At 37.5% G+C, this 9,263-nt stretch overlaps 1 protein-coding gene across 6 annotated transcripts in view; it reads left to right on the top strand.

Moving 5' to 3' along the window:
• The first annotated feature begins 304 nt into the window (after positions 1-304).
• znf618 (zinc finger protein 618) overlaps positions 305-9,263 on the top strand; it is a 39,748-nt gene continuing 30,789 nt past the window's right edge. For 2 of the 6 annotated variants that reach the window (XM_066661805.1, XM_066661799.1), the window contains exons 1-2: positions 305-413; positions 5,899-5,967. The gene's annotated coding sequence lies outside the window, so the exon portion shown is untranslated. Of the gene's footprint in view, positions 414-462; positions 598-5,898; positions 5,968-7,325; positions 7,417-9,263 lie in introns of those variants that run through there. The other 4 variants (XM_066661801.1, XM_066661802.1, XM_066661800.1 and 1 more) reach the window with 4 other exon arrangements.

The following is a 9,263-nucleotide window of genomic DNA, read 5'->3' as shown; positions in this document are numbered from 1 at the left end:
GAGTCTCGCGAGAGCACAACCCGACACAAGATTGCGGAAAAATATGAAATTAAATGTAATTTTATTGCCATATTTTTATTTTGCCGTTTAGTCGTTTGGAGCCGGGAGGACTTTTGTCTACTTCACACACCCTGCAGGCAAAAAAGAAAAAAAAAAAAAGAAAAAAAAATTCTCCGCGTGACTCGCGCTGGGTTTGCTTTGGGGAGGAGACGCAGGCTTTTTTTTTTTTTTTTTTTTTTTTTTTTTGCTTTTTTTCCATTTTTTTTTTTTTTTTGCTTTTTTCCTTCTGTTTTTTTCTGAATTAGATTTATTCATTTGGCGTCTCCTCGCAGCAGCTTTTCCTTCGCTCCTCCTGGATTTTCTGCATTTATTAATATTTATATTTCTGACAGAGGAACGCCGATGCAGCTCGGGTAAGTCACAGTTCTGAAAAAAAAAAAAAAACAATGCTTCTGTAAAAGTTCTGGGATTTTTTTTTTTGTGTGTGTTTTTATTTTTTTTTTCTCAAAATGTAAACGCTGCTGCTTCTGTCTTCTTTTTGGGGTTTCCACAGAGGATTTTTCCTTCATACAGAAAAATCTCAAAATGGAGTTTGTGGTGAGTTTTGAGGGTGAAACGCCGCCGAAAAGCGCTTTTAATCGCGTGAAGCTGGCTTTTCGGTTGGAGATTTTGCGGCATTTTATAAATAAAAAGCCCCTCGTTCGGCGGCACGGGGAAGGAGAAACAGAAAGAGCAGAGCGACGCAGCCATGTTTGACCAAAAAAATCTCCTTTATTCGGCTTTTATTCGGCGATTAAAACACCCTCCAGCTACTGGCTCTCAGTTCAGGGATCTTGTTTTACTCTTTATGGGCTTATAGGATGAAAACGCTGAAAACCGTTGCTGAAAAGTGGGTCTGAGTTGATTAATTTTATCCTTTAGCTCGAATGTCGTTTTCGTTTTTCTTTTTTTTGTATGTCTCGCTAAATTAGCGCCCACTGGCGGCAGATATTCCCAGAAAATTAAGAAATTGCAATTAATCTGATTGCAAATTCTTTCATTTGTTCGTTTTTTGCGTTTCTTTCTTTGGTCTTTGCTCATACTCCAGAAAAAAACGTGCAATTTATGTTTTATATGAGATACATTTGCGTGACACTCTTTTGGTCGAGGAATATGAGAATGGAGTAATAAGATTGCTGTTTTTTCTACATGTTTCTTTTCTCATTAAAATTTGTGGAGATTTTAATTTTCGTTATTTTTCCCTTTTCCATTTTTGAATGCAGTATTGTAGCAAATTTAATGCAAGGTTTCCTATGAAGTGACAGTGCTCTGTGGGACACAGCAACTGAATATTTATGAATATATAAAAAATCATTTTTTTAAGCAAATGTTACATGAATTGCCAGGAGTTTGGACAACAATATAAACATTAGAAGGCCATTGCCTTTTCTTATGCACATTGTTTTTCATCAGGGTGATATTATACTTTAATTTCTGCATTTATTGATTTATTCATTGTTTTATCAAACATTACAAAAAAGAAATACAATAAAAATGCACGTTTTTTCATCTTCATCTTGCCTCCTTTTGGCTATTTAGAGTAGATAAGAGTGGAGTAGAGGGCGAACTGTGTAGCCTATATTTTGCGTGCACATGTATATATTGAGAATTTGAGCAGAGCTGCTGCTGCTGCAACAGTCTGCAGCACATCTGAGCTTCTGTGCACAAATGCATTGACCCTTACTCACTTTTGTTCTTTACCATAAATACTACAGATCAATCAGGCTTGTCCAGCATGCTGGAAATAGTGGACACACATTTTATATGTGGGTAGAATGAATGATAAATACAACAATGAGCAGACCTCTATCTCAGGGATGGGCTCCATCCAATTAATTGTTGTTATGAATAGTACACACTTGATTAGTCTGTGCCCTTTGAGAACTTCCCTTGAACGGTAACCTTAGATCCTCATGTCTTTTTTTTTTTTTTTTTTTTAGTATTATTATTATTTTATTCAAACTTCCTTTTCTTGGCTTTCCTGTGAAGTTATTGTGAACAAAAAGCAGCAGATTGTCCAGCTTTAAAATGCGCTTAAAATCACAGGCCAAAAACAAAAGACCCAAGCATCCTATAGAACAACACTGCAGAGTGTTTTCCATTTTAAACCCAAACAGTGGTTAGGGACCCCTCCTTTATTTACATTAATCTCTTTAAAAATACAAAGCAGTTGTCCTTTTCTTTTGGCTGCCCATTCTTATTTATTTATCTTTTTTATTGTTTCTCATTTTATTGTTGATGGTCAGCAGGGAGATGCTGGACGCTCCAGCTGCTTCAATATTGACCTTTACATTCGCACGCGTTTGAAGGACTGGCGCAAAGATTTGCATTTTATAGCTTGCTGCTGCAGTAGCGCTTTTTATATATAAACAGAAGTCAAAGTATAGCTAAAAAAGCAGAGCCACTCGACCGAGTCCTCATCCGAGCTCTGAGAGTAAAACACAAAATTTGCCCCTAATTTAAAGGGCTCTTTTCCTGGTTAAAATCACATTGTTTTGCATTTTTTTCCATGGGAGTTTGATGCAGTGCCCAAACAGGTCCATGCTTTAGAACCTACCTTTCATTTATGGGTACTAACCCCCTACAACAGGCTGTTCTATATTCATTTTGTTTTTGTGATGTCACAAATCCCAGCACACGTGCACCTTCATCATCGTCCATGCTGATGATATAAGGAGAGTCTGCTTTTTAACTGCTAATCAAAACTGCTTATTTTCATTAAGCTATGTGTATATCATTTTTCAAAGGCACAGTAACAAAAGCAGCATGTGTAAAGAGAACCTCCACCATTTTGTTCAGCTGTAGATTTGTAGACAAAATCATGTGATTAGTGAAACGAATAAAAAAAAAAATTCTGCTTATGATACATAATTCAAACCTATAGCGCCAAGAAAGAGGCAGGGAAAATGTATGGTATGGGCCCTTTAAAGTTGGTGCAGTGTTGCCATTGGTTTCTTCAGCCCATTGTAACTCGTAACTGCAAATTTATGACTGACCTTGGGCCATGACTCTGTTTACAATTCTGAATTGTTGACACAACTGTGAATGTGTCTCTCTTATTTTTAAGGTGGCCCTCAAGGGCAAAAGCACATACAAGAAAAAAAATGTCCACAAAAGTTCTAGGTACGAGCATTTAAAAATGCACACACATGCACATTAAAAAAAGGAGGCCCGCTAGCTGTGCTAACCACTAACTCAATATTAGCCTCCCACGCAAAGCTTATGTTACATTGACATACATTGAGGATTTTCTCAGTCCTAAGAACATCCATAATGCAATTATGCAGTCTAGTTATTTGTGCTATTTATTTTATAGTCCCAGAAAAAACAAGGTTAACATAACCACAGTAAGCTTACCAGGCTGAAATGGAGCAACTGCTGTCCAATTTCTTATTTTCAGTTCCATCTTAAATACTGCAGCTGTAAGAGTTACTGCTGCATTAATTAAGATGTAAGCAAAGATTTTAAATCCATTACCACTTTCAGTTCCATGGCTAACTCATGTTTCAGAATCCATATTTTAAATATACAAGAATATTTTTGCTTACACATTAAAATCATGCATACATTTTTTCAAACAATATTATATGTGCTTTTGCCCTTCAGGGCCACTGTATTTTGTTGCATTTTTGTCCTCATTGTTCTATCATTGAGCTCAGGGGTATTGGGGTAAACATCTACTTGCTCTGTTGGCCCTTGCCTTTAAAATGTTTGTAACACACCCTCAGCCGTGATGAGGAAAACATAGATTTATTTTGTGCAAGCCTCAGGCATGACATGAAATGGCTGACTAATGGCAACAGTTTGAGCTCAAGTATCTGTGGCGAAAGTTCAGGAGTTTACAGATGGTTAATTTTTTTAGTTTCTGGGCCTTTGGAAGCACAAGTATTACACAAATGAAGATATGTTTTTTTATTAATTTTCTGTACCATTTCTTGTGTTTTTAACGAGGTCAAGACTTAAGAATATGAAATTTAGTAGGGATGAACATAAGAGTGATGCATGGCAACATCTGGATAACATACCTCTTCAGTACACTTGGTTTTGTGTTGCATTATGGGCATTTAATATTGAACTATAAAGCTAGGGAGGGAAATGTACTGTTGAGATATCAGTCTTTTCCAAGGACTCTTAGTGGTGATGTGAGGTAAAACTTACCTGAGCAGAGAATCACACTCTTCTCTAGAGCTGGCAGTGGTTTCACCAACACAGTAACAAAAAAGTACTCTACTACACTAAAAGTACTGAGGCAGTAGAATTGGAAAGTCATGTGTATCACTGTATCAAACATTATTAAACATATTTAAAGTTTCAGTTTGATAAAAACAAACATTTTTTACCTCAGATATTCAGGTAAAATATCAGGAAGGTGATATATTTCACAGTAATGAAATCTAAGCTATGTTCGAAATGGCTGCTTACTCACTATTCGTTTCATTAGTTGAGACAGGGTTGACCATTATAGTGAACTGATTTTATGAGGATAGTGATCGATTTTAGACACTGCATCAGGCAGGATTTTACCAAACATAGGGGATACCCATAACACCAACATATCACCATTGTAACCAGCTTATTGCAAAGCACTGTGACATTGTTTGTGTACTGAAAATTGCTATCTATAGCTGTGACCAAAATGGCTCCCTCATCTGTGCTATTTAGTTCACACTTAGACACTTTCAAAGTGTGTTGCTTAATAGCAAAAAACTCTATGCATTTTGGTCCACATTAAGCTTGTACAGTGAACTGTGAAGTTCATTATAAATTACGAGTACAATGTGGGAGTTTGTAGTGTCCTCAAAACCACAATCAAAATTTCCTTTAAGATTTAAAAGCTGACATACCAAATAGTGCACCTAAAATTAAAATAGGGAGTCATTTTGGTCATGGCTTGTGTTTAAGATACCACTACAAAATGGTGGAAACCTCAGTATAGTGCACTCTGATGTGACCAGGGTTTCAGGCACAGCACCTGTCTACTAATTAGCATCATGCTAACTCCAGGCCTAAATCAACACACTTGCTTCAGACCTTCCTCAGTCTCACAAAAATGTCTTTGACAGTGACCTGTTGTTGTCTGTAATGTAATGTACATAAGTGCAGAACATGAATGCTAATGGTTTAGATTTACTAATATGTTTTTCTTTGTGTTTATAGATAACTGTCTGAAAGGAATGGGGTTAGCATGGTGCTAATGTGTGATATAGCTTATGTATATAGCTAGATTTGCTTCATAATGTCAATATCTCATATGTTTCTTGTACAGAGGCTATTGATATTGATTTGTAAACATCTCTAGAGCTATCCCTGTGTTAATAGTACACAGAAATACAGTGTTTAATACAGCAGGGTAACAAAGCCCCCAAAATTAGCATCATAGCTCTAGGCCAGAACCAAACAAGCAAATGTCAGGGAACAAACTTGTCTTTAAACATTGACTTTGGGCAAAGGCAAAGTTTGTGAATTGCTGTAATTGCTGTAAAATGCAGATAGATAAAACCAGGATTTAAAGGGTTTGAAGAACAGAACAGTTAAAGATGCACCAAAGCTTCTTGAAGAAAAATGCTGATGATGTAGTTTCAGCTCTGTTTAATTTGGCTGAGTATGCAGCGAAATGGCAATTTAGATTTGGGAAGGGATGGACACCCACAATCCCTAGGCTTTGTCAATGTGGGCTTTCCAAAACATCATGATAGTCTAACTGCATGTGCTAGATAAGAGTGGATAAGACCTGCCATCATGGTGTAACCTGTGGGAGCATACAGGCCTCATTGGTTTCATGGATGCATAAAGATGAGGCAGAATTGCCCTTGATGTTTTTCACATTTTTATCCATTTTATCTATTTTATTCCTTTCAGGGAATGGGTCCATATCTAAAGAGCTGTGCGGCGATCGGTGATAATCTGAAAGGATCTTTCTGCTGAGAGGTTAGTCCTGGCTTTGTGAAAGCACAAATACAGTATGAAAAAAAAAAAGTTAGGAAATGAAGCATTTTTCTGAAATTTTTTATTGATTTCCAGAATTTAGAAAAGTAGAATAGGACTGAGGAGCTTTATCGTTGTTGCACACGTTCATGGTCTTGTTTGCATCTTATTAGATGGTTTAAGAAATAATAAATAAGAAAACCTGGATGTAAAAATGATAACATTCTCGTCCTAAAGAGAGAACTGCAGTAACAAGGGTGTGATAGGCGTGAAATTGCTGCGGATAAATCCATACAGAAATTATTGGATGGAGAAGTTTAGACGGTATCTACCCTCACTACCACAGCATTATACAGATATGAGTCCTTAGTTACAGTATAATTAATACAAGTTATACAAGATTAATTTTTTTTAGCATCACTTTCTTCAAACGATATTGTTTTGAAATATTTGTCAAATCTAAACATGTGCAATGTTGATAGATTTAAAGCAGATGTTTTCTAATACAGATATGCTTCTGATATCACTGTGCCCCTATAGACATAACTCATGGAAGTATGCAGTGAAAAAAAAAAAAAAATCAGGAGTCTGAACTATGTTCTGTTTCAGATTACTCAGGGTAGACCTTCTCTGTTTTAATGGAGGGGGGCAGCTTTGAGGAGCCACTTGGGGACACATTTCCACCATTTCCACATATTCTGGGCTAACCATTTTAGCTGGTTTATATCTGAATTAGAGGCATGTTTCAAGCATTTTAATATCAGAATGGCTTCATAGGCAGCATCTGTTCACAGAGTTATGTCCAGACTATAGACTGGTACAGTACATGAGCTCAGAGATTTCTGTAAATAGCCATTAAATAACCCTTGGATTTGGATGCTGAATATTGGCCCCTGGCTTAAAAAAACTCAGAGAGATTTTCAGCCATTTTCGCTGCTTGCTTTCTACTTATAGCAGCTAATTATTGTGCGCAGGGTGTATTTGTGCTGGTGGTAATTTGTGGTTTGCTCTTTCCAGGCCACCAGTAGAGATCTCTCCTCTGGTTAGGTCTTTCTGAAGTTTGGCTTGGTTTTATTTCTGCCTGCTGCCTCTTACCGAAGAGTAGAGTTTACATCAAAATATTTAAAATGTCTTCCTCCACCTCAGCACCTCCCTCTGCATGATTTAGTGAAAATATGTTCTGTGATTTTCCTGATTTTCCATGTTTTACCAGTGGGCCTGTTCTTGTCCCCCGCCTCGTTCCCCGACTGTGTTTAATGGTAGCTGGTCCAGCACAAGAGCAGTGAGTGGCTAATTTTTAACCCACTGACCCCTTTTGTTTTCACATCTCACTCGTGGTTGGCTGGATCTGGGGAAAGAAGGAGGGGGGAGGGAGAGGAAAGAGTGGAAAAGCAAGCAGCTCTGCAAGGCGACAAACCCCAGGAGGAACACTCCCTGTTTTAAACAGGACATGTATGGATTTTTTTTCTTTCTTTAAAAGTACCCAGCTATTCAGAGCACATTTTACTGTCATACCTATGGCCTGATAATTCATATCATACCAGTAAATTATTTACACTCTTATTGTAATTCTACATTGCATTACTTAGACGTAACACTTTAAGCAAAGATCATTCTCAATGCCGTTAACAATTAAACAATCACACTAAAATATTGCACTTTGGCCGGAGCTGTTTTTTTGCAGTTTGGCTTCCACACATCCAAACCTCTCCTTAATAGCATGATTAATATATAAAAATAATAGTAATAATAGTAATAATTATTAAATAAATAAAAACACTGAGCTACAACTCGCATAGTTACATTTCTAAACTTGATTTATACCCTGCCACTCAAGTGCATGTAGCTCTCATTTTAGCCAGATTTGATAAAACTGTTGGATAAACTGCTGTTTTTAACATTCAAAGGAAATATCAGTCAAGCTCTGGGCTCTTTGTTTGGAAAAAGTATGCTGATGTGGATCATGATTATTTGCATGAGGATAAAATTGTTATTATTTCTTTATCGTACAGATTTAGGAATCTACTATTTTTGTGAAATGGTGCTGTTATGAATTTGGTTTATATTCAGAATGTGAAAGATACACTCAGTTAATACGACAAGTAGCCAGCTATTATTCCAAAATAATTTGTAAGATATTTTGGAATCACAAGACTACTGGCGGTATTAAGAGTGTGTAGTTTACACACTGAATATGAACCAAATTATTGCCTGCATTAATTATAATCGTATGCAGCCAAAGAGGAAGGATATTTGCCTGTGTAGCAAAGACAATTACAGATTCTTAGCTAGAAACAGAAGCCTGTGATATGATTCAGTAAAAGTCGATAGCTAAAATTAGCCAATTAGCGGAGTTTAGCCAAGCTCGCCAACATTGCTGTTAATCAGGATTAAGCCAGAAAGCCTGGTAATTCCAAAAAGCGTAATTAATTCTTATTAAAACTTATTGTGCAGTGTTGGTGTGGTTGTCGTCTTCCAAATCAAGTGTAGAAGATGAAATTTGAATATCAGGCTAATGGGCCTTTTGTCAAGGCTGCCGTTATCTTCTCCTCTGCTTGCAGCTTTGCAACTGTTGCTATCGGCAATAACTGATCACCGCTGCGCTGGAGAATGAACAAGAGTTCCTAGGATTAAGATTGAAATTAAGATTAAGCTTCAGAAATGTACAGAAGTAGCAGCAGATACAGTGACACTATAAAGGATGGCGCTATCTCTGAACCGAAGGCAATTCATCTCTGTTTGGAGGAACAATGAGGTTATTGAAGTCTGTTTAGCTGAACAGCCGTAGTTACTGTGTTATAAATGTCATTTAATCTTGCCATACTTTAAGGCCCTGATATGGATACGTGGGCTTGTTTCCATCGGCCCATATTTTCCTTAACCACGTCCAAATGTTTGTAGACCCTCTAAACTGAGTAAATTCAGCTTCTTTAAGCTGCCCCCGTTGCTGACACAGGGATTCTATCCACACACACTTGCTTAATCTGTATTGAATAGCTCAGAGATCACCATGCCCAATGCCAGACGTTGACTGGAGGGTTGTAAACCCCCCTCGCATTGAGCTGTGAGGCAGTGAAGTCAAATAACGCCCCACCCCCCCTCCCCACCGCGACAGATGCAAAGTGTAATTTACTTTTACAGCTCTCTCCTGAAACAAAGGGGGAGATGTGGTGTGTTGGGTTCCTAATCTTCTACTCCATAAGTTACATACTGTGGTTTCTGCAGTGCTGAGTCTGGAGTAGTAGCAACAACAGAGGCTTTATTCTCCCTGTTACAGGTCAGTGGAGCATCATAATGGT

Source organism: Hoplias malabaricus, chromosome 2, assembly GCF_029633855.1.
Source record: "Hoplias malabaricus isolate fHopMal1 chromosome 2, fHopMal1.hap1, whole genome shotgun sequence".
NCBI lineage: Eukaryota > Metazoa > Chordata > Actinopteri > Characiformes > Erythrinidae > Hoplias > Hoplias malabaricus.
The sequence above is the reverse complement of the archived record's forward strand: the minus strand, read 5'-3'. Positions and strand labels throughout refer to the sequence as shown.